The following is a 23,119-nucleotide window of genomic DNA, read 5'->3' as shown; positions in this document are numbered from 1 at the left end:
CTGGGACAACTTCATAATGATAAAAACCTGTGGAACCTATCAAGCATCTGCAACACCCCTTCCGATGCACAGGCAGGCTGGTAGTTGCGAATAGCACCCTCTCCAGGTCAGGAGCGGTTAGGGAGATTGAACACCTCTCTAGGAAGGTTCTATAACCTGGAGTATTGTGTAATTGCAGCTGTAGCTACTGCCTGGCAAGGCAATAGTTGATTGTGTGTTAGGCTTCTGGGGTAGTGAACCCCCTGGGACCAGAATCTAAGTGGCACCCGGTCTTCACCACAGCCCGTCACAAAGCAGGATGGTCTTGCTGCAGCATGGTGCCACCAGGTCGTTCAACAGGTGCGAATTGTCCGCGGTGGGAGCCAAGGTCGAGGTTCAGGATCGCTAGGCAGTCACAGGGTCGGGGACAGGCAGATGGTCAGGACAGGCGGCAATGATGCAGAATCAGGAATAGAGCAGGAGGTCAGGGCTGGCAGCGAAGGAGCTAAGTCAGGGTCAGGTCCGGGACCAGGAGATCAGAATACAAGGATTACACACAGGCTCAAAGATCTGGCTGGGGTTAATGGGAGAAGGCGGCTTATAAAGAAACTCGGAAGTGGCCAGCGCAAATCGGTGGCGTGCTGGCCCTTTAAATCTGCGAGTGTCGGCGCGCACACACCTTAGGAAGCGGGGGCGCGCACGTTGGCTGGCAGGAACACAGAGAGGTAAGTGAGTTGGGAACGGGGTGCCGCCTCAGAGAGGGGCACGGGTGTGCCTCAGATACGAGATGTGGATCGCAGGGACACCCGTGACAGTACCTCCCCCCCCCCCCCTACCACCTTTGGCCTCCCCCTCTCCTTGGTCTGAAGAAATCTTTGGAGGAGACTTCGGTCCAGAATATTTTCTTCAGGCCCGAACCCCTATGAGTCAACAAGGAAGAACTGCTTACCTCTCACGGTCTTCATGTCCAGTAGCAAGAAAGCAGAGACCAAGCGGGCAGTGGCCGTAGGAGGAGAGACTGGCAGGTCTGTTCCCAAATAGATTTGAGGTCCTGTACCAGTTCCTCTACCGCTGGGACATCCGAGTGAACAGACAGAGGAAGAGGAGGGCGAGGGATTCGTCTGTAGACAACAAAGAAAGGGGTTGCCCCAGCAGAACCGGAGTCCAGGGAGTTATAGGAGAACTCAGCCCATGGTAGCAGATAGTATCAGTCATCTTGACAGGCAGAGACGAAGTGGCGAAGATAACAGCCCAGAGTCTGATTCACCCTTTCTACATGACCATTCGTAAGCAAAAAAAAAGTCCAGATTTACTTGCAGCTGGTTACACAAGGAACGCCCGTACTTGGACTGGACCCCTCGTTCAGACACAATGAGAAACTGGCAAGACGCGGAGCAGACGGAAGACTTGGAGGGGAAACAAAATGGGACATCTTGGAAAACCGGTTTGGCACAACCCAGATGATGGTATTGCCAGAGGAAGGTGGAAGATCTGTGACAAAGTCCATAGCCACGTGAGACCACGGACAACTGGGTATCGGCAATGGAAGCAACAGGCCAGCTGGTTTGAGGCAAGAAGGCTTATTACAGGCACACGAAATCCCAAACATCTTTGACCACATCCCACCAGTAGTAGTGGGAGATAAGGGCCACGGAGCGTTGCACCCCAGGATGTCCAGCCAGACGCGAAGAATGTCCCCAAGGCAAAATCCTCTTCCGGACTGCAGGTCGGACATTTGTCTTGCCAGGGGATAGCTGTCGAAGATCCATTGGAGGTGGCAACAACCAGTTGTTCAGGAGAGATAATATGCCGAGGGACCGGCTCTTCTCCAGTGACATCAGAGGCACGAGAAAGGCACGGATTCCTGAACGACAGCTGGAGCATTACACAGTCCGAATGGCATCACTAGGTACTTGAAATGTCCATCACGAGTATTAAAAGCTGTCTTCCCTGGATCTAACCTTTGCAGATCCAGATGAGGTTGTAGGCCCCACTAAGGTCCAGCTTGGAGAAGATCTTGGAACCACGCGGTCAAAGAGCTCCATGATCAATGGCAGGTGGTAGCGGTTCTTGTACGTGACCTTGTTAAGCCCGCAGTAGTCAATACAAGGACGGACAGAGCCATCCTTCTTGGTCAAAAAAAAAAAGAAGCCTGCACCAGCCAGAGAGGAGGATTTGCGTATAAAGCCTCTCTGCAGGTTCTCTTTAATATACTCCAACAAAGCAGCACTCTCTGGAACTGTGAAAGGATACACACGACCTCTGGGAGGAGAGGCACCAGGCAGGAGATCCACAGGGCAGTAACTTGTCATATCCTGACATCGTGTGGAACGTTCCTAGAGGGAGATTCGGGCTCTGTCCACCTGCATAGGCTCCTCTGCAGACAGTACGGCCGGAGACTGGGGCATCCTTTGGAAGGCACTTGCCAAGCGAGGTAGACGTTGAAGCCGGGTTTGCAGATACTCGTGACGTAACTCCTCAGCGCGCTCCATGAACCACACGTCAATCTGAGTGGCTAGTGTGATGAGACCACTCAAAGTAGACGGCAGATCACGAGCGGCCAATGCATCCTTAACTTGAAGTTAAAGTCCCTTTTTGAAGGTTGCAGACAGGGCCACATCGTTCGAGGTGAGTTCAGAGGCCAGGGTACGGAACTGAACTCCATATTCTCCCATAGACGAGTCCCCTTGGCGCAGGTTCAGCAGCACAGTCTCAGCTGAGGAGGCTTGTGCAGGTTTTTTAACACACAGATCAGAATTCCGCCAGGAATGCAATGTGAGTAGCCGTGACAGGATTGCCTCTGTCCCATAGAGGGGTAGCCCAGGCCAGGGCTTTCCCGGAGAGGAGGCTGACACTGACTGAATGCCACTTTGGAGCATTCAGTGACAATCCGAGATGGCATAAGTTCAATCTGCGAGGAGCACTGAGTAATAAAGCCCCTGCACAGCTTGGGGTCCCCATCCTACTTAGTGGGCATCGAAAGTCTTATCCTTGGTTCAGCAGCAGGTAAACAAGCCGGGGTAGCAGGAGTGGTAGCAGGAGTAACATGGTGGTAACTTGTGCAAGCTTTTATCCTTGTGGACCACAGCGGTGGTAAGATCAGCCAGTCTTGGAAGCGGAACCTTGGCGTGGTCCATGGCTGGGTCTTACTGTCAAGCTTCTGGGGTAGTGAACCCCCTGGACCACCGTGGACGATGACACAAGCCGACACCTGGGACCAGAATCTAAGTGGCACCCTTTCTTCACCAGAGCCCGCCGCAAAGCAGGATGGTCTTGCTGCGGCGTGATGCCAGCCAAGGTCGAGGTACAGGAACGTTAGGCAGTCTCGTAGCAAGTAACAGGCAGAAGGTCCAGGCAGGCGGCAATAATGTGAGGTTGGGGTCGGAGCAAGAGGTCAAGGTTACCAGTGAAGGAGCAACATCAGGGTCAGGTCCGGGGTCACAACGGGAAGTCAGAGCAGGAACAAACAACACAGTAGGAAGCTTTCTCATAGGCAAATAGCACGAAGATCCAGTGGGGGTTTCTGGGAGAAGCCGCCTTTTAAGGAAAACCCAGAAGTGGCCACACTAATAGGACACAAGGTTAAATAGCCTCAGCAGGTGATATCATTACTCATTGCTGTAATTTGTGCCAAAAAAGTCTAAACCCCTTAATGTGGTATGAGGCATTTTTTAGACTGTTTTTAGCCATTTTGGTTTTAGGGGAAAAAAATTTAGGCGAATGTACCAAACTGTTGCTGCAGTTCTGTAAAGTAAACTTATAGATGGTGCAAAGGCTTCTACTATGCCAGATTTATCATCCAGCATCAGACACAGTGATAAATGTTATGTCGTACTGCGCACGGTTCTACTCACGACTCTTTGAGAAATCTCTCCCGTAGTTCATTGCCACGTTACCTTGTAGAGCGTGGTACCGGCAGCGGACCAGCCCTATTTGACCAGCTCTATCAAGAGTCCAGATCTATTACAGTACAGTGTGGCCTCATGAGCAGGAGACTCTGTGGAAGCTACAGACATGTCACGCCTACTCTGGAATATGTAGAAAGGATTACCCCCGCCGACTTATCTAGAAGCGTCTGAGTGATATAAACCTTCTGTCACGCACATAATCTCAGCCATCGGCCTAATACCGAGCACGCTTCACGCTCCCGAGACTTGCACAATCACCATGGAAACAATAGTGGCGGCACGATGGAGTCTGGTGTGAGACAACCTGCAGCCTCCTGTCATCAGAAGTTCACAATATACAACAGTATCTACTATGTAAGCAGCACCGGAAATTGCTGCCTAGCTGACATGCCCATCTGTATAATTGTCTATAGCATAGCCGGCACATTGTCTGGGCCCTACATGGAGCTTCCCCTCATCTATATCATATCTGGCACGTTTTGTGGCCCCTTTATGGAGCTTCCACCCATCCATACAATCCTCTTTAGCATAGCCGTCATGTCACTAGAGCCCGCCGCAAAGCAGGTTGGACTTGCTGCGGCGTGTTAGAACCGTATCGGAGAGTTCAATGGTGAAGTTTGTGACGACGTTGTATTTCAGGATTCTTGTCTCATCACATTGTAAGAGTTCACATTCTGTATACAGTCCTGTTAGAACAGAAATATGGATCCTTAGGTGCAGTAAGAGCTTATTTTAGCTATAAATCGTGTCCAGTCGGCACGTGATGAAGCCAGTACTTGCACTCAGGGGTAAATTCTGGGGGGTCTTTTCGGAGGCCCCCAAAAAGTTATGGCTATGTCCCACCCTGAGGTCAGCATCCGGCTCCTCTTTGCTTACCACCCAGTTTGGGAGAATTAACTGCACCTCACGTCAATCAATTGCTTAGGTTCCACCATGGGATATCTGTCCTAGCATGGATAGGCCAAGTCCAACCTGCAACAGAAGGTAACTGAGTCGGCCAATGCGGCATGTAGTAAAGCCAAAGAGAACCGGGTACAACAGGCTCTAGACAGTGTAGAACAAAGATAAATATACAGCAGAGTATACTGACAGGCAGTGGATAAAGCGCAGGTAGGTTATAAATAGCAGAAGCTGATTAACTCATTACAAGCAGCTGAACACAGAACCAAAGATTACGTGTGCGCCCTCTGATAACATTGTCCAATACAGCGGTGGCTTCTGGTACTTCTCCAAGGAGTGGACCAGGTCCTACAAGTTCTGGACAATCTTCTATACTGTGTGGTAGATGTTGAGCCTGTTGCCCATGGCAAGTTTGTTTCCACAAACTTCAGTATTTACAGGATTTAGGGTGCTGCCACATGGGACGTTCTAAGACACGGGGCATTTCTGGACTGGTTTTAGATGGACTGAAAATGCATGTGTTTTTGTTCTGTTTACCATGAGTTTGGCTGCTTTTAATTAATTTCACAGCTGCCTACACTTGGGGCACATTTACTTACCCGGTCCGCGGTGTTCACCGAAAATGATTGTGTGTTCACCGAAAAGGATGTGTCGCTTCCCCGCTCAGGTCCCCGGAGTTCACCTTCTTCTTCCTGGTGCATGTAAGTCCATTGTCTTGCGACACAATTTGAAAGTTAAATCCCGCGCTCAGTCCGAATCAGTCGGATTGTCAGACGGCACGCCACCCCTCTAATTTGTGTTACATGGAAGCAGCTGCGCCAAAAAAAACTATCGCATGTGACGCCATCCCAGCCCAGACACCTGTTAAAAACCTGTCAAAGTCGTGCAAATCCCGAAAACAGTACAAATTCTGGCAAGAATAAGCCCCCATGTGTTTTCAGTCCGTCTAAAACTGGTCCAAGAACACCCTGTCTGACAGCACCATTACTGGAATGAACCGAGAATACATTGGGGGACATTTACTAAGGGCCCGATTCGCGTTTTCCCGACGTGTTACCCGAATATTTCCGAATTGCGCTGATTTTCCCTGAATTGCCCTGGGATTTTGGCGCACGCGATCTGATTGTGGTGCATCGGTGCCGGCATGCACGTGATGGAATTCGGGGGGCGTGGCCGAACGAAAACCCGACGGATACGGAAAAATCGCAGCATTTAAAAGAAAAAATCTGTTACCTTCACTCAGGCCTGCTCGGTGTATTCCAGTGCGTTCCGATGCTCTTCAGCGCAGCAGCGCCACCTGGTGGACGGCGGAGGAACTACCTTGATAAATCCCGTCCGGACCCGAATCCACCGCTGAGAACGCGCCGCTGGATCGCAAATGGACCGGGTAAGTAAATCTGCCCCATTGTCTTGTGTCTCTTCTCTCCTCGAGTCATCGGCCAGCATTTATCTGAAGTAGGTTGACTCCTTCAATTCTATCAACTTTACTGATCTGGTAGGAAATCGGTTTGTACATTACAGCCCCGGCATTTACCGACAATTACACAAGGGGCAATGGTTTCTTCTATCTCACATCACGTGCAGGGAGCAGTTCCTTGCTATAAATAAACTTTTTTTCAGAAGCAAAATCTACGTGTAGGTAAAGTCAGGCTCCTATCTGTCGGTATCGGTCACTTCTGATACTTTTCTGATGACAGGTGGTTCATGGTGAGCCATGTGGTAGGGCTCCTCTCCCGTCAGACATCCACTAGTGATTTCAGCGACGTGCTGATTATGCCCTGAGCTCAGATCCTTAGCTTCCCAGTGCCCGAAATAAGCCGTCTTGTCTCAAACCTGCTGGTTTTCTTCAGAAGGTAACTGACCAGTTTTCCAAAATGACCCATTTTGTTCCTCTGCCAGGTCTGCTGAATGCTCCACACCTTGCCAGTGTGTTCTTCCTTCACATCTTCCGGCTCCATGGACTTCTCCTGCACATTGTTTCTAAATTCTGGCGATCCCTGTGCAGCCAGCTTCAAGTGAAATTGGACTTTTCTTCTGCCCAATCACCCAATCAATGTGATGCCTATCACATCAGTCTAATGGTCAAGTGTAAAGAGTTAACCAGACTCTGGGCTGCTACCTCCGCCATTTTATTGCTGCCCACAGGACGACTGGTCCACTCTGTTGCCATGGGCTGAGTTTTTTTAATAACTCTCTGGAGTCAGCATCTGTCGGTTCCACTTCATTTTTCATAATTTATGGACTGTACCCACGCCCTCCTCTACCTGTGTCCTCGGACGTTCCTGCCGTTGAAGAGTTGGTCCAGGAAGTCCATTTGGGAGCAGACTCCCTTGCTACAAGCTTCAGCGGGAATCAAGATCCAGGCCGACAAGAAACGCAGTCCTCCTCCTTTCTTCTCTCCAGGTGACAAAGTCTGGTTGTCTTCCAGGTATGTCCGGCTAAAGATCCCCGGTTACAAACTTGGTCCATGTTTCCTGGGTCCTTTCGAGGTGCTGAGGCGCATCAATCCTGTGGCCTATATGCTGCACCTTCCTCCCACCATGCACATCCTGAACTCCTTCCACGTGTCTCTCCTTAAGTCAGTCATTTTGAACCACTTCTCCCGGCAAGTTCCTCCTCCTGCTCCTGAGGCTGACTCCACTGACATCTTCAAGGTAAAAGAGCTCCTGGACGTAAAGACAGTGAGGGGTAAGTGGTTCTTCTTGGATGACTGCATTGTGGTCTCCTGCAGATATTGTTCCAGACCAAGAAGAGGGGGGGTGGGGCGAGAACGGGAGGGAATACTGTCATGGGTGCTGGCTCGGATCGCGGGCTCACCCGTGCTCCTCTCTGTGCTCCAGCACGCCCGTAATCTCACTTACCTATCCTGGTTCCTGCTCCGGCGGTCGTGCATGCACATCCCCGTTTCCTAGGCTATGCGCGCCAGCTCTCGAAGATTTAAAGGGCAAGCGCACCATTGATTGACGCTGGCCATTCCCAGAATCCCTTATAATCCAGCCTCTCCCTGCCGGATCTATGTGCCGTATAGCCATTGAGAAAGATTGTCCATGATGCCCTGTGTTTCCTCCGTGATTTCCTGTTGTGACCCCGGTTACATTATTGACTCCGATCCTGTGCTGCCTGTCTCGACCTCCTGCCTGTCCCCGACCACGAGCTTGCCTTACGATTCTGTACTTCCCCTTGGCTGCCACTGCGAACAAAAGTCAAGCCTGTGGAGCGACCTGATGGTACCACGCCGCTTTGCAGTGGGCTCTGGTAAAAACCGGGTGCAACTTAGACTCCGCTCCCAGGTGTTGGCTTACGCCATCATCCGCGGTAGTCCAGTGGGTCCACTACCTCTGGTGCCTGACAATACTACATATAAACGGAGGGTCCATATCTACTGATACTACATATAAGCAGAGGGTCCGTATCTGGGTCGGTGTATACAGATGATCAGCATACAAGACGTGACGTGTCTACAGATGGTCCATATGCACACAGGTGATATACACGTTCTCCAGGCAGTAAACTCTTCATACCGGTCAGTCCTACCGACCTCTCAGTCTTCTGGTGCTTGAAAATACAGTAAAATTGTGAATGAACTGTAGGGGGTTTGGCAGCCAATGGGAGACACAGGCAGCGGCGCTTTCTTGTGCGCCCCCTACAGCTGAGTCAAGTACTGGGGAGCCACTGCAGACTACACCGGGGGGCTGACAAGGGTGAAGTCCATCACGAACTGTCCCAAAAGAAGGACCAGCAACTCCTTCTCTAACCCTACAGCAGGTCCTGTAGAGGCCGAGTACCAGGGTCAGTGCCCCATGGTCTACACCGGTGGCCACAATGACCCCACCTGGATAGGATTTTGTTTTGGCGGCCCTATTAGGGGACAATTACTTTGACCCTATGTTGTGGTCAGTATTTTTGTAGCCTCATACCACTAAGTTACAGCCGCAGTAAGTGTGGACCACCCTATAAGACACTTATAACACCCCGCACCAGGGTAATCCTGTCACAAACAAATGTGCAAAGCGCTAAAAGCGCTAGGGGTAGAGGTAAGTGCCCCCCTAGTGCCTGTAGTGTAACCCCACAGTGCTGGGGGTGAGGTAGTGCTGTGATCAGGGTGGGGGTAGGTGCCACGGTCAGGGCGGGGGTAGGTCCCGGGGTCAGGCAGAGGTAGGTCCCGGGGTCAGGGTGAGGGTAGGTCTCGGGGTCAGGGTGGGGGTAGGTCCCGGGGTCAGGGTGGGGATAGTTCCCGGGGTCAGGGTGGGGGTAGGTCTCGGGGTCAGGGTGGGGGTAGGTCCTGGGGTCAGGTGGAGGTAGGTCCCGGGGTCAGGGAGGGGGTAGTTCCCGGGGTCAGGGTGGGGGTAGGTAGGCCGGAGTCATTGTCAGGTACACCGGTCTCCATGGAAACCATCAGACAATCCTTCTCCAGAGACCACCACCGCCTCCAGCCCCCGGCAGCCGCCCGCCGCGAGGCATGATGGGACATGAAGTCCTCTGGAAGGATTAAACACACGGACAGGAGAAGGATGAGAACTACAACGCGTCCCGACCAATCACATCAGTCTGCAGTGCGCATCCTACCCTGCTGTCACAGGTCCCGCGTTATGATTGGCCGTGCGACTGTCAGTCAGAGCTGAGGTCCCGCCCTCCTGTGTCTCCAGTGTTCCAGGCTGCTGTGAGAGGCGCACGGAGAGAGGAGCCCGACCCAACCCAGCACAGCCCGGACCAGCACCGCACATCACCGGCACCGCCCGGAGCCACTGCAGGTACCGAACCAGCAGCGCACATCACCGGCCCAGCCCGGAGCCACTGCAGGTACCGAACCAACACCGCACATCACATCACACATCACCGGCACCGCCCGGAGCCACTGCAGGTACCGACACACCGGTACCAGAACATCCATCATCACCGCCTCCACACAGCAGCAGCACCCCCATCATATTCCCCAATTACACCCCCCATCATCCCATCATACATCACCATCTACTGTAACTGCATGTCATCTACAGAGCACCAGCACCCCCATCATCCATCATATACCCCCATCATCCCATCATATAACCCCCATCATCCATCACAACCCCCATCATCCATCATATACCCCCATCATCCCATCATATACCCCCATCATCCATCATATACCCCCATCATCCATCATATACCCCCATCATCCATCACAACCCCCATCATCCCATCATATACCCCCATCATCCATCATATACCCCCATCATCCATCACAACCCCCATCATCCCATCATATACCCCCATCATCCCATCATATACCCCCATCATCCATCACAACCCCCATCATCCCATCATATACCCCCATCATCCCATCATATACCCCCATCATCCCATCATATACCCCCATCATCCCATCATATACCCCCATCATCCCATCATATACCCCCATCATCCATCATATACCCCCCATCATCCATCACAACCCCCATCATCCCATCATATACCCCCCATCATCCATCACAACCCCCATCATCCATCATATACTTCCATCATCCATCATATAAATCCCCCTCATCCATCATATAACCCCCATCATCCATCATCACCCCCCATCATCCATCACAACCCCCATCATATACCCCCATCATCCAGCACCTGCTCCTGTTAGAGCTCCTGCTCCCCCGGCTATTCATCCATTACACCCACATCATCATCTTCCCACAGCGGCCTCCTATCTACAGAGAACCCATCTACATCATCGCCCCCCAAACCTACAGCACCCCGGTATCTGCCCCCCAACCCTACAGCACCCAGGTATCTGCCCCCAACCCTACAGCACCCAGGTATCTGCCCCCAACCCTACAGCACCCAGGTATCTGCCCCCAACCCTACAGCACCCCGGTATCTGCCCCCCAACCCTACAGCACCCAGGTATCTGCCCTCCAACCCTACAGCACCCAGGTATCTGCCCCCCAACCCTACAGCACCCAGGTATCTGCCCCCAACCCTACAGCACCCCGGTATCTGCCCCCCAACCCTACAGCACCCAGGTATCTGCCCTCCAACCCTACAGCACCCAGGTATCTGCCCTCCAACCCTACAGCACCCCGGTATCTGCCCCCCAACCCAACAGAAGCCAGGTATCTGCCCCCCAACCCTACAGCACCCAGGTATCTGCCCCCCAACCCTACAGCACCCAGGTATCTGCCCCCCAACCCTACATCACCCCAGTATCTGCCCCCCAACCCTACAGCACCCAGGTATCTGCCCCCAACCCTACATCACCCCAGTATCTGCCCCCCAACCCTACAGCACACAGGTATCTGCCCCCCAACCCTACAGCAGCCAGGTATCTGCCCCCCAACCCTACAGCACCCAGGTATCTGCCCCCCCAAAACCCTACATCACCCCAGTATCTGCCCCCCAACCCTACAGCTGCCAGGTATCTGCCCCCCAACCCTAGAGCACCCAGGTATCTGCCCCCCAACCCTACAGCACCCAGGTATCTGCCCCCCCAACCCTACAGCACCCAGGTATCTGCCCCCCAACCCTACAGCACCCAGGTATCTGCCCCCCCAAAACCCTACATCACCCCAGTATCTGCCCCCCAACCCTACAGCTGCCAGGTATCTGCCCCCCAACCCTACAGCACCCAGGTATCTGCCCCCCAACCCTACAGCACCCAGGTATCTGCCCCCCCAAAACCCTACATCACCCCAGTATCTGCCCCCCAACCCTACAGCTGCCAGGTATCTGCCCCCCAACCCTAGAGCACCCAGGTATCTGCCCCCCAACCCTACAGCACCCAGGTATCTGCCCCCCCAACCATACAGCACCCAGGTATCTGCCCCCCCCAACCCTACAGCACCCAGGTATCTGCCCCCCCAACCCTACAGCACCCAGGTATCTTCCCCCCAACCCTACAGCACCCAGGTATCTGCCCCCCAACCCTACAGCACCCAGGTATCTTCCCCCCAACCCTACAGCAGCCAGGTATCTTCCCCCCAACCCTACAGCACCCAGGTATCTGCCCCCCAACCCTACAGCACCCAGGTATCTTCCCCCCAACCCTACAGCACCCAGGTATCTGCCCCCCCAACCCTACAGCACCCAGGTATCTGCCCCCCCCAACCCTACAGCACCCAGGTATCTGCCCCCCCAACCCTACAGCACCCAGGTATCTGCCCCCCCAACCCTACAGCACCCAGGTATCTGCCCCCCAACCCTACAGCACCCAGGTATCTTCCCCCCAACCCTACAGCACCCAGGTATCTGCCCCCCAACCCTACAGCACCCAGGTATCTGCCCCCCAACCCTACAGCACCCAGGTATCTTCCCCCCAACCCTACAGCACCCAGGTATCTGCCCCCCCAACCCTACAGCACCCAGGTATCTGCCCCCCAACCCTACAGCACCCAGGTATCTTCCCCCCAACCCTACAGCACCCAGGTATCTTCCCCCCAACCCTACAGCACCCAGGTATCTTCCCCCCAACCCTACAGCACCCAGGTATCTGCCCCCCAACCCTACAGCACCCAGGTATCTTCCCCCCAACCCTACAGCACCCAGGTATCTGCCCCCCAACCTCACATCACCCCAATATCTGCCCCCCAACCCTACAGCATCCCAGTATCTGCCCCCCAACCCTAAAGCACCCAGGTATCTGCCCCCCAACCTCACATCACCCCAATATCTGCCCCCCAACCCTACAGCACCCAGGTATCTGCCCCCCAACCCTACAGCACCCAGGTATCTGCCCCCCAACCCTACAGCACCCAGGTATCTTCCCCCCAACCCTACAGCACCCAGGTATCTGCCCCCCAACCCTACAGCACCCAGGTATCTTCCCCCCAACCCTACAGCACCCAGGTATCTGCCCCCCAACCTCACATCACCCCAATATCTGCCCCCCAACCCTACAGCATCCCAGTATCTGCCCCCCAACCCTAAAGCACCCAGGTATCTGCCCCCCAACCTCACATCACCCCAATATCTGCCCCCCAACCCTACAGCACCCCTTATATTACTTATCCTGTACTGATTCTGAGTTACATCCTGTAAATCTTTATTCAAATATAAAGTATAAAATATAATAACACAAAACATAAACCAAACATTATATACAGAATATTTACAATAACTCACCTACTGGTGCAGCCCACGAAATCCCACAACCCCACCCAACCAACTATCACAGCATAAACCAAACCCATCAAAAGACCCACAAAGAACATACATGAACATACACTCACCGGCCACTTTATTAGGTACACCTGTCCAACTGCTCGTTAACACTTAATTTCTAATCAGCCAATCACATGGTGGCAACTCAGTGCATTTAGGCATGTAGACATGGTCAAGACAATCTCCTGCAGTTCTCCCGAGCATCAGTATGGGGAAGAAAGGTGATTTGTGGCCTGTGAACGTGGCATGGTTGTTGGTGCCAGAAGGGCTGGTCTGAGTATTTCAGAAACTGCTGATCTACTGGGATTTTCACGCACAACCATCTCTAGGGTTTACAGAGAATGGTCCGAAAAAGAAAAAACATCCAGTGAGCGGCAGTTCTGTGGGCGGAAATGCCTTGTTCATGCCAGAGGTCAGAGGAGAATGGGCAGACTGGTTCGAGCTGATAGAAAGGCAACAGTGACTCAAATCGCCACGCGTTACAACCAAGGTAGGCAGAAGAGCATCTCTGAACGCACAGTACGTCGAACTTTGAGGCAGATGGGCTACAGCAGCAGAAGACCACACCGGGTGCCACTCCTTTCAGCTAAGAACAGGAAACTGAGGCTACAATTTGCACAAGCTCATCGAAATTGGACAGTAGAAGATTGGAAAAACGTTGCCTGGTCTGATGAGTCTCGATTTCTGCTGCGACATTCGGATGGTAGGGTCAGAATTTGGACATTCGGATGGTAGGGTCCTGCCTTGTATCAGCGGCTCAGGCTGGTGGTGCTGGTGTCATGGATCCATCCTGCCTTGTATCAGCGGCTCAGGCTGGTGGTGGTGGTGTCATGGATCCATCCTGCCTTGTATCAGCGGCTCAGGCTGGTGGTGGTGTCATGGATCCATCCTGCCTTGTATCAGCGGGTCAGGCTGGTGCTGGTGGTGTCATGGATCCATCCCGCCTTGTGTCAGCGGCTCAGGCTGGTGGTGGTGGGGTCATGGATCCATCCTGCCTTGTATCAGCGGCTCAGGCTGGTGGTGGTGGTGTCATGGATCCATCCTGCCTTGTATCAGCGGCTCAGGCTGGTGGTGGTGGTGTCATGGATCCATCCTGCCTTGTATCAACGGTTCAGGCTGGTGCTGGTGGTGTCATGGATCCATCCTGCCTTGTATCAGCGGGTCAGGCTGGTGGTGGTGGTGTCATGGATCCATCCTGCCTTGTATCAGCGGCTCAGGCTGGTGGTGCTGGTGTCATGGTGTCTTTGGGCCCCTTGGTACAACGCCACAGCCTACCTGAGTATTGTTGCTGCCCATGTCCATCCCTTTATGACCACAATGTACCCTGTAACATCTGATGGCTACTTTCAGCAGGATAATGCGGCTGGTCATAAAGCTGGAATCATCTCAGACTCGTTTCTTGAACATGACAATGAGGTCACTGGACTCAAATGGTCTCCACAGTCACCAGATCTCAATCCAATAGAGCATCTTTGGGATGTGGTGGAACGGGAGATTCGCATCATGGATGTGCAGCCGACAAATCTGCGGCAACTGTGTGATGCCATCATGTCAATATGGAGCAAAATCTCTGAGGGGCTTCCAGCACCTTGTTGTATCTATGCCACGAAGAATTGAGGCAGTTCTGAAGGCAAAAGGGGGTCCAACCCGTTACTAGCATGGTGGACCTAATAAAGTGGCCGCTGAGTGTAAATACCTCCTCTAATAACAGACCAGACACACAAATAACACATCCCACTTCCGAACAAGCACAAAATACACAGTATACTAAAATAAAAACCCCACATCCCCTCAGACACTGGGCTACCATCCAACACTAAAGGAGAGAGTCCCTCCCCGTGCCCAGCCTCTCATACTCCAGAGAGCGCACCTTCACCAGGGGGGAAGAGGACAGACTAAGGGACACTAAGGAGAGAGGTCCTCCCCGTGCCCAGCCTCTCATACTGCAGAGAGCGCACCTTCACCAGGGGGGAAGAGGACAGACTAAGGGGCACTAAGGAGAGAGGTCCTCCCCGTGCCCAGCCTCTCATACTCCAGAGAGCGCACCTTCACCACGAGGGAGAGAACAGACTAAGGGACACTAAGGAGAGAGGTCCTCCCCGTGCCCAGCCTCTCATACTCCAGAGAGCGCACCTTCACCAGGGTGGAGAGGACAGACTAAGGGGCACTAAGGAGAGAGGTCCTCCCCGTGCCCAGCCTCTCATACTCCAGAGAGCGCACCTTCACCAGGAGGGAGAGGACAGAATAAGGGACACTAAGGAGAGAGGTGCTCCCCGTGCCTAGCCTCTCATACTCCAGAGAGCGCACCTTCACCAGGAGGGGAGAGGACAGACTAAGGGACACTAAGGAGAGAGGCCCTCCCCGTGCCCAGCCCCTCATACTCCAGAGAGCGCACCTTCACCAGGAGGGAGAGGACAGACTAAGGGGCACTAAGGATAGAGGTGTTCCCCGTGCCCAGCCTCTCATACTCCAGAGAGCGCACCTTCACCAGGTCACCCAGAATGTTCATAACCACCTCATCCACCGGGAGGATTTTACGCTGCGTCGACACTAAACACCATGCGTTCCACGTGTGGTACCTGACCACTAGACTAACTAGGAATAACGTGCAGCGGTCCTGGCCACCCAGGCCTCTAAATGCTCCATAGGCCCACTCCGCATAGGAGAGACCGGCCAACCCGGGCCAATGGATGGAAGCGCCCACCCGGTTGTACACCTCTGTGATAAAGGGGCACTGAAGCAGGAAGTGGTCCACGCTCTCCAGCAGGCCACCGCACTCCTCCCGCGGACAACCCCTTTCCTCAGAGCTCCTACACTTCAGATTGTCCCTCACACACAGCTTTCCATGGAAGCAGCGCCAAGTCACGTCCCAAAACTTCAAGGGGATCCTGATAGAATTCAATAAACTCAAACCCACCCCCAGATCCTGACTTATTTCTGGAAATGGGTCAACAAAACCCTTTTGTCAAGAACTTTCCTCTACATGGTCCTGATCTCCCACATTCCCAGACCCCACCGGCGAATCACCTTCAGAACCGGGGTAGCGTAAGCCAGAAGATGCCCATGTGGTGTGCGGAGATCCTTCACTTGTCCTCCTGTCTCCCATTCCTGGAAGACAGGCCGAAACCATCCCCTGCAGGAGTATACCCACGGAGGAGCCCTCTCTTTCCAGAGGTTTGCAACATTGATCTTAAGAAAGGTATTCACTAGGAACACCACAGGGTTGACCATACACAACCCTCCTTGTCTCCTCGTGCGGTAAGTAACCTCCCTCTTGATAAGGTTCAGCCTATTCCCCTATAATAGCTGGAAGAACCAGTGGATTAACCCTTTCCCTGAGGGTCAAAGACCAACCCTTCCACTGGTCCACCTTCTGAGCGGCGATCTTAAGCCTGCCATCCCAGTTTTGCATGGGGTAATCCCCCTGGCCAAATTCGATGCCGAGAACTTTGGAAGAGTGTCCGGGAGATCAAAGCCTGGATCCCCCTCTCCCAGCCAGAGACTCTCACACTTATCCCGGTTGATCTTGGACCCAGAAGCCTCTGAGTAGCGGTCAACCTCTGACATCACCCATTGCGCCTCCCCTCCCGAGGACACGAAAACGGTGACATCATCGGCATACGCTACCACTCTAAGAGTGGCTTCTGGTGCTGCCCGATCCATCCCGACTCCCACCAACGGCCCACGATCAACCCTCCTAAGGAATGGATCAATCGCGAACACGTACAGTAGTGGGCTCAGAGAACAACCCTGGCGAACACCAGACCAGACCTCAAAAGAGAGGCCAATCCAACCGTTCACAAGCGGGAAACTCTCTGCCCCTGCGTACAAAACTTTCAGCCAATTGACAAACTCCCCCGGCAGGCCATACCTCAGAAGGACAGACCAGAGGTACTCGTGGTTAACCCGATGAAACGCTTTTGCCTGATCCAAGGACAGCAAGTACCCCTTCCAGTTACCAGCCCTGCCCTGCTCCACTGCCTCCCGGACACAAAGCACAGCACTAAATTTACTGCGGCCTGGAACAGAGCAGTGCTGGGTCCCCGAAAGGAGCCGGGGTGCAAACTGCACCAGCCGATTAAACAGCACCTTTGCCAAAACCTTCCTGTCCGCATTGAGAAGCGCTATGGGCCGCCAGTTCTCAATACGAGATCGGTCCTTACCCTTTGACAGGATGATCAGGGCAGACCTCCTCATTGACTACGGCAGAGTGCCCGAGGAAAGACACTCACATCCAGATCTAGATCCTTCCTGCCCAAAAGGTGTGAGTAGAAGGATCTGACGACCTCCAGAATCCCTGATCTGGACCTTTTCAGGGATCCCGTACTGTCAACCAGTCCCGTGACAACTTTACCATTCACTGACATCTTGCAGTTCCTGTAAGGGTCGGGCGAGCGGTATTTCCCGTAATCCCTCTCAGTAACCAAAGATGCGTGTCTATCGCACCGACACCTCTTCAGCAAAGATTTCACTCTGGAGATGTCCTCACGACTACCTCCAGTCGAGACGAGATGCTCGAGTTTCCTCCTCAGGCCCTGATACGGGCGGTACCTGTGCAGGCTCCTGAGGCTCGAGAGCTGGCGGAAGAATCTCGCCACCCTTTTCTTGAGCATCTCCCACCACTCTGACTTACTGCTACAAAGGCCCAGCAATGGAACCTGGCTCTGAAGAAAGTCCTCAAAGGATTTTCTGATCTCTGCTTCTTCCAGGAGAGACGAATTGAGCTTCCAGTAGCCTCTTCCCATGATTCGTTACGGGTAAGAACGGTCACTTTCTTGAGTTCGCTCTGGCGGGACACTGCTTGCACAGCAAAGTCCCGCCACTCGGGCTCGTTGTATCTCAGCTCATAGTTGGACCAGAAGAGCTCAAGCCCCTCCGGCCGAACAAAGCTGATATCAAACTCAGATGTACCATAGGGATGGATCAAGGCAAAGATGTCAGTTGCCTTGAAGTCCATCTTCAGCAGCAGCTCAACTACCCGTGCCCGAGGGGGACACACATCACTGCCACGCCACCGAAGACTGACCACATTCCTACGGTTAGCACCCGGCCCGGTTGTCGGGAGCGACCATAGTGTCTCCCTGCCTCTTTGCTCTCGGAAGGCAGACAGGCCGTGCCTCTCTATCCAAAACGACAAATCAACCTCCTGCCCCGCTACATTGATCGAACAGACTAAGGGACACTAAGGAGAGAGGTCCTCCCCGTGCCCAGCCTCTCATACTCCAGAGAGCGCACCTTCACCAGGGGGGAGAGGACAGACTAAGGGACACTAAGGAGAGAGGTCCTCCCCGTGCCCAGCCTCTCATACTCCAGAGAGCGCACCTTCACCAGGAGGGAGAGGACAGACTAAGGGACACTAAGGAGAGAGGTCCTCCCTGTGCCCAGCCTCTCATACTCCAGAGAGCGCACCTTCACCAGGAGGGAGAGGACAGAATAAGGGACACTAAGGAGAGAGGTGCTCCCCGTGCCTAGCCTCTCATACTCCAGAGAGCGCACCTTCACCAGGAGGGGAGAGGACAGACTAAGGGACACTAAGGAGAGAGGCCCTCCCCGTGCCCAGCCCCTCATACTCCAGAGAGCGCACCTTCACCAGGAGGGAGAGGACAGACTAAGGGGCACTAAGGATAGAGGTGTTCCCCGTGCCCAGCCTCTCATACTCCAGAGAGCGCACCTTCACCAGGTCACCCAGAATGTTCATAACCACCTCATCCACCGGGAGGATTTTACGCTGCGTCGACACTAAACACCATGCGTTCCACGTGTGGTACCTGACCACTAGACTAACTAGGAATAACGTGCAGCGGTCCTGGCCACCCAGGCCTCTAAATGCTCCATAGGCCCACTCCGCATAGGAGAGACCGGCCAACCCGGGCCAATGGATGGAAGCGCCCACCCGGTTGTACACCTCTGTGATAAAGGGGCACTGAAGCAGGAAGTGGTCCACGCTCTCCAGCAGGCCACCGCACTCCTCCCGGGGACAACCCCTTTCCTCAGAGCTCCTACACTTCAGATTGTCCCTCACACACAGCTTTCCATGGAAGCAGCGCCAAATCACGTCCCAAAACTTCAAGGGGATCCTGATAGAATTCAATAAACTCAAACCCACACCCAGATCCTGACTTATTTCTGGAAATGGGTCAACAGAACCCTTTTGTCAAGGACTTTCCTCTACATGGTCCTGATCTCCCACATTCCCAGACCCCACCGGCGAATCACCTTCAGAACCGGGGTAGCGTAAGCCAGAAGATGCCCATGTGGTGTGCGGAGATCCTTCACTTGTCCTCCTGTCTCCCATTCCTGGAAGACAGGCCGAAACCATCCCCTGCAGGAGTATACCCACGGAGGAGCCCTCTCTTTCCAGAGGTTTGCAACATTGATCTTAAGAAAGGTATTCACTAGGAACACCACAGGGTTGACCATACACAACCCTCCTTGTCTCCTCGTGCGGTAAGTAACCTCCCTCTTGATAAGGTTCAGCCTATTCCCCTATAATAGCTGGAAGAACCAGTGGATTAACCCTTTCCCTGAGGGTCAAAGACCAACCCTTCCACTGGTCCACCTTCTGAGCGGCGATCTTAAGCCTGCCATCCCAGTTTTGCATGGGGTAATCCCCCTGGCCAAATTCGATGCCGAGAACTTTGGAAGAGTGTCCGGGAGATCAAAGCCTGGATCCCCCTCTCCCAGCCAGAGACTCTCACACTTATCCCGGTTGATCTTGGACCCAGAAGCCTCTGAGTAGCGGTCAACCTCTGACATCACCCATTGCGCCTCCCCTCCCGAGGACACGAAAACGGTGACATCATCGGCATACGCTACCACTCTAAGAGTGGCTTCTGGTGCTGCCCGATCCATCCCGACTCCCACCAACGGCCCACGATCAACCCTCCTAAGGAATGGATCAATCGCGAACACGTACAGTAGTGGGCTCAGAGAACAACCCTGGCGAACACCAGACCAGACCTCAAAAGAGAGGCCAATCCAACCGTTCACAAGCGGGAAACTCTCTGCCCCTGCGTACAAAACTTTCAGCCAATTGACAAACTCCCCCGGCAGGCCATACCTCAGAAGGACAGACCAGAGGTACTCGTGGTTAACCCGATCAAACGCTTTTGCCTGATCCAAGGACAGCAAGTACCCCTTCCAGTTACCAGCCCTGCCCTGCTCCACTGCCTCCCGGACACAAAGCACAGCACTAAATTTACTGCGGCCTGGAACAGAGCAGTGCTGGGTCCCCGAAAGGAGCCGGGGTGCAAACTGCACCAGCCGATTAAACAGCACCTTTGCCAAAACCTTCCTGTCCGCATTGAGAAGCGCTATGGGCCGCCAGTTCTCAATACGAGATCGGTCCTTACCCTTTGACAGGATGATCAGGGCAGACCTCCTCATTGACTACGGCAGAGTGCCCGAGGAAAGACACTCACATCCAGATCTAGATCCTTCCTGCCCAAAAGGTGTGAGTAGAAGGATCTGACGACCTCCAGAATCCCTGATCTGGACCTTTTCAGGGATCCCGTACTGTCAACCAGTCCCGTGACAACTTTACCATTCACTGACATCTTGCAGTTCCTGTAAGGGTCGGGCGAGCGGTATTTCCCGTAATCCCTCTCAGTAACCAAAGATGCGTGTCTATCGCACCGACACCTCTTCAGCAAAGATTTCACTCTGGAGATGTCCTCACGACTACCTCCAGTCGAGACGAGATGCTCGAGTTTCCTCCTCAGGCCCTGATACGGGCGGTACCTGTGCAGGCTCCTGAGGCTCGAGAGCTGGCGGAAGAATCTCGCCACCCTTTTCTTGAGCATCTCCCACCACTCTGACTTACTGCTACAAAGGCCCAGCAATGGAACCTGGCTCTGAAGAAAGTCCTCAAAGGATTTTCTGATCTCTGCTTCTTCCAGGAGAGACGAATTGAGCTTCCAGTAGCCTCTTCCCATCCGGGGGGTCTCTGTAACATTCAGAGAAAACAGAATTAGACAGTGGTCGGAGAACTCCACCTCAACAACGGACACTGCTGAAGAAATGGCTTCCTCCTTTAAATAAAAAAATTCTATTCTAGACCTGCAGCTACCCCTATAATAGGTGAACCCCGCGTGGCCTGGGGTGTGCCGGATGTGGACATCCACCAGGCGAGCCTCACTAGCTATGCTATTAAGTGCTACGCTATCATAAGTCTGCTTGTCTCTGGAACCTCCCCTATCCTGGGACCTCGTGACAGCATTGAAGTCCCCTCCAAAGACCACCTGCCGACTTGTAAAAAGGTAGGGCTTGATCCTCATAAAGAGACACTTCCTGTCCCACTTGGACTGGGGACCATAGATGTTAATAAGACGAAGTTCTTGTCCCTTCATGAGGACATCCAGGATCAGGCACCTCCCCATTTCTAACTCAATAACTCGTCGGCATTCTACCGGTGCGGTAAAAAGCACCGCCACTCCGCTATACGGCTCGGCCGCAAGAGACCAATAGGAAGGCCCGTGTCTCCATTCCCTCTTAGCTTTATACACGGCCGCCAAATCTGGCAGCCTGGTCTCCTGCAAAAATAAAAAGTCGGCTTCAACACAGCAGAGAAAATAAAAGGCCGCAAATCTGGCCGCATCAGACTTAATGCTGGCGACATTAATGGACGCCAGCGTCAACGGAGTGGGTGCCGCCATCATGAGTGATTGAGATAGACGGCTTTCTTTTTACCCATCTTACCACCACCCTCGGGAAATGAACACCCCCTTTTTAGACATATTGTGGTGTCCATCTCCCGCACCTCTGATGCTTCAGGGGCAGATCCAGGACCTGCCCCCTCATCCTCGTCTCCAGACTCTGGGCCAGTCTCCCCTTCTGAGGACCCCGACTCCCCAGGGGGGACTCGGGACCCGCTGCAGGCTCCTCCCTTAACCTTTAGCCCCTCCATCAGCAGGAGAGGCTCCATCCAGGGCCAGGAATCGATTTGAAAGTCGGTTGCACCTTCCTTGGGTACCTTAGTCAGGGAGGGAGAAGATCTTACACCTCCCTTCTTTTTACCCTTTTTCTTCTTTTTGGTGCCACGCTTACGCTTTTCCTCTAGCCACGCCCTATTATCCTCGTCCATACTCTCATAATGGGAGGAGTCTGAGGACGTGGCACCTTCCTCTCTCTCGATCCTCCTGACCTCCTCATCCAGTACATCATCCCCTGGGGCCTCAGCGACAGGTGTGGTCTCCAGGATAGCGCCAGAGGTTGTCCCAGCAGCCCGAGACTCCCCCCGCTCTCTCTCCTGTTGACGCTTCTCTAGACACCTTAGCTGGGCAGGCGTCTTTTTTCTGTCTTTCTTCCCTGGCCCCTCCATTCCTCCGCCTCTGCTAGTCCCCTCCCCAGAGATTCAGCCTCATGGCTTTCATCCGCTGAGGTAAAGACTGCATTAGCGAAGGAAAGAGGACAACGACTGTACGGGTGACCGAGATCACCACACAGGTTACACCTAATCTGCCCTGTGCAGGATGCAGCGAGATGGCCGACACCCCAAATGTGTGGGGTCACCGCACCTGTGACACAGCTTAGGCTGCCCCCGGTAGAAGATCAGGATCCGATCCCTCCCCAGGAAGGCTGATGAAGGGATGTGGGCGACTGAGTTACCTGAACGTCTCAACTTCACCATGAAGGTCCAGGCCCCTGACCAGATACCATACTCATCACGATTTTTCTCTGGTAATCCTAGCACCTCTCCATAACGATTCATCCAGGTCATGATGTCAAAGCAAGATAGTGATTCGTTACGGGTAAGAACGGTCACTTTCTTGAGTTCGCTCTGGCGGGACACTGCTTGCACAGCAAAGTCCCGCCACTCGGGCTCGTTGTATCTCAGCTCATAGTTGGACCAGAAGAGCTCAAGCCCCTCCGGCCGAACAAAGCTGATATCAAACTCAGATGTACCATAGGGATGGATCAAGGCAAAGATGTCAGTCGCCTTGAAGTCCATCTTCAGCAGCAGCTCAACTACCCGTGCCCGAGGGGGACACACATCACTGCCACGCCACCGAAGACTGACCACATTCCTACGGTTAGCACCCGGCCCGGTTGTCGGGAGCGACCATAGTGTCTCCCTGCCTCTTTGCTCTCGGAAGGCAGACAGGCCGTGCCTCTCTATCCAAAACGACAAATCAACCTCCTGCCCCGCTACATTGATCGTACTTTCCCCAGCAGCGACACTGGCATAGCTCTTAATA

General features: G+C 53.6%; 1 protein-coding gene across 3 annotated transcripts in view; it reads left to right on the top strand.

The window, feature by feature from the left end:
- Positions 1–9,391: 9,391 nt before the first annotated feature.
- Positions 9,392–23,119, top strand: part of DPYSL5 (dihydropyrimidinase like 5) — a 62,981-nt gene continuing 49,253 nt past the window's right edge. The window contains exon 1 of one of the 3 annotated variants that reach the window (XM_072143931.1): positions 9,392–9,538. The gene's annotated coding sequence lies outside the window, so the exon portion shown is untranslated. Of the gene's footprint in view, positions 9,649–23,119 lie in introns of all 3 variants that reach the window. The other 2 variants (XM_072143930.1, XM_072143932.1) reach the window with 2 other exon arrangements.

This window comes from Engystomops pustulosus, chromosome 3, assembly GCF_040894005.1.
Source record: "Engystomops pustulosus chromosome 3, aEngPut4.maternal, whole genome shotgun sequence".
Taxonomy (NCBI): domain Eukaryota; kingdom Metazoa; phylum Chordata; class Amphibia; order Anura; family Leptodactylidae; genus Engystomops; species Engystomops pustulosus.
This window is presented reverse-complemented; position numbering and strand designations above follow the sequence as displayed.